At 36.4% G+C, this 2,918-nt stretch overlaps 1 long non-coding RNA gene across 3 annotated transcripts in view; it reads left to right on the plus strand.

The window, feature by feature from the left end:
* Positions 1-658: 658 nt before the first annotated feature.
* LOC112157811 overlaps positions 659-2,918 on the plus strand; it is a 2,942-nt gene continuing 682 nt past the window's right edge. For 2 of the 3 annotated variants that reach the window (XR_002921212.2, XR_002921213.2), the window contains exons 1-3: positions 659-1,329; positions 2,402-2,509; positions 2,666-2,764. This is a non-coding gene — a long non-coding RNA (uncharacterized LOC112157811). Of the gene's footprint in view, positions 1,330-1,381; positions 2,040-2,401; positions 2,510-2,665; positions 2,765-2,918 lie in introns of those variants that run through there. The other variant, XR_004947619.1, reaches the window with a different exon arrangement.

Raw genomic sequence — 2,918 nt, forward strand, 5'->3', positions numbered from 1 at the left:
TCCTTGGTGGGAGGAGCTGCAGACAAGATGAGATTAGATTCACTCTGTGGTTATGCCCAAGATAAACCCATGTTGTACTTACTTTTTGTAATAATTTCTGTTTCAGTAGGCACCCTTATGTGCGGTTGCGGTCTCGTGGATCGCCACTTCATCCAATCAGAGGTAGATCCGGATTACTGGCCCTAAGAAGTGTCAGTTTGCTGGCAACATGGAGCCTTTTTGCCAGGTTGATGTTGGCCTCCATCAAATAGTTCTAAAAAGTGACAATTTCATGTTTGTTTTGGTTTACATCATTCTACTTCTTGGTATCATAGTCTCAACATGGGTTGAGGCTAATTTTGGAAGATGTTTTTTTTTGTTAATTAAAAGAAATATAATTCAAATGTTGTATCACATTGCTTTTAAGATGTCTTGATTTCGTCCATGACATCACCACCTTTGCCCACCATGTCACCCATTACGACTCCTCCTTTCACATAATGATAGTCCATGCAAGCATGAATGACCTCAAGTTTAAGCAATCAGAGACCCTCAAAATGGACTTCACAACCCTCATTAACACCATCCAACAGCAAAACAAACAGTGCATCATCTCCAGTTCGCTTCGATCCTTCCACTTTGGAGGCATTAAATTAAGCCGTCTGTGACAACTCTACACTCTAAAAACACTTGGGTTATTTCTTTAACCCAATTCTTTGATTATTCATGTTGGGTTATAATTTTGGGTTACCTTTTTGGAGGGTTACTCATTTTCTGGGTTATTGTGGCTTAATTTCAACCCAATTCATGCTTTATCCTTAACCAAAATTATTGAGTTATTTTTTGACCCATTAATTAGGTTAAGTAGATTATGTGTTTATATGATAACTATATGATTAAGGCCTATTAAAAGTTTTTTTTTATTAAAATTTACATTTTTATATTTGAAAACATGAAAATGTTAGAGGATTGAATCAAGGGAAATAAAAAAGAGAAAATTAAGGAAAATTTACAAAATGTGCAATAGAAATACAAACATAAAAAACACACACAATACACGGTAAATTTCCCAGTGCAATATATTCGTAGTCAAACTGTTCTAACTCTTTCAGAGCAAGTGTAAGGCCCCAATCTCATTTTCAAGGTGTTGGTATTAACAGCTGTACATTTTGCAGTGTTAAATATGTTCATTTACTCTTTTAGAGTTGTTTTAACAAAATAATGTGCAAAATGCCACCTAGTGGTGGTGAATAAATCTGGTGTGGAGAGACATAGAAAGCTCCGCCCACCTCTTCACATTTGAACCAAACCATACCAGGAGTACGTGACCAACGTCCCTTCAAGACTATGGTAAGGATGTTTACTATGTACTAAATCTATTTATATTCATTTTTCAAAAATAATTTATGTCACATAACATGTTGGTTGTTTATGCGTTGTTTTTTTGCTTTTTTTTTTAGCTAGGTCGGTATTTCTACCACTATTTCTAAAGTGCTAATGCTGTCGAGTGAAAAACTAGCTTAAAATGCGCGCCAATTCGGTTCAACTCGAAATTATTATTAAATTTGCCTTATAATTGTTATGAATGTATAGTTTTAATTTAATGAATATAATAGAAATACTCGGAATTAGTTGTGGTTTGAGGAATATAATTCCCATATTTGTAAAATGGCGGTTAAAATCAAATATAACTGAATGTGCAGACAGCACATCATCAGAGTATTTTTTTTTACTTAAATATTTCAAACAAACTCATAGTTTATCCATACTTTTACTTGGTATTCTTGCTCTTTCTGCTATTACAGACTGCAGTAGGGTGGTTAATTCAATTATTTTTACTAACTTAAGTTTAAGTGACTAATTATTTTACGAAGTTGTGCCTGTCATCAGGGAATTGTGGGATGCGATGTTGCGATTCCTGTGATCTGCGTTTTGATTGGTCGGATTAGTTCCGGCTCTTGTCTTGCTGTGAGTTGTCGGAAGAAGCCTTGAGTGATGGCAGAAACGTTTGTTCTTCGGTTTCTGGCGCTAATGTTTGGATATTGAGTCAGTGAACTAACGTGAGTGCCTGTTTAGTTTAATATCATTTGTGGTGGCCTTTGACTTCCATGTTAGCGGGGGAGCACTGTAGCCGAGTTAGCCCGCCGTCGTCCTCCTGCGGAAATGCGCCTCGTTAAACTGATTGCACACCGCGTTAGAACCGGTACTTTCACTGAAACGTCCGTCGATTTTGAGCTTCTGTTATCACAACGAAATCTGACCGCGAGCTGACATGAGGGAGAAGAATGTGTATTTTATCATTATACTTTGGTAGACTCGGTGCATTGTTTACTTGTAATTCTCATCTTTAACAAAGCATATAAAGCAGTGGATGCAACTCAGAAATGTCCATATACATTTATTTATTTATTTAATATTGCAGGTCATCACCACCCAGGCAGGTGAAAGAAATCTACGCCGGGGGATTTGTGGTCTTCTTTTCAATCTGAGTGACCTTTCAGGGAGCGTTCATTTCTCCAGGACCGGTCATGTAAGTCACTCAAAAAAAGATGTTTGGTATCTTAAACATTTCGAAAATAATGTTTTCAAATTATTTAACTAAAATAAGAAACAGATACTCTGCTGACAAAGTTTTTTCAAGTTGTGAATGTGAAACTACAAATGTGATGTTTGCTTTGTCTTACAGGACCGTTACTGATGGTGAGAGTGGCACAAGCTACCTGGCATGGAGGATTAAAAACTACTCAGCAATCTGAAGCAGGATGCAGACGAGCATCACACAGAGGTGACACTTCAATTTTGAAAGAGTTAAACAATTTTGGAATTAATTTTCATTTAAATAAAATTTGCTAGCAAAATTTATTTGTCAAATATGACCTTTGTTGTGAAGAATGATCTGGAGGAGCATCTCATGATGATCAGATTGGAGGAGCAGCTAT

This window comes from Oryzias melastigma, linkage group LG1 (assembly GCF_002922805.2).
Source record: "Oryzias melastigma strain HK-1 linkage group LG1, ASM292280v2, whole genome shotgun sequence".
In the NCBI taxonomy this organism is placed as follows: domain Eukaryota; kingdom Metazoa; phylum Chordata; class Actinopteri; order Beloniformes; family Adrianichthyidae; genus Oryzias; species Oryzias melastigma.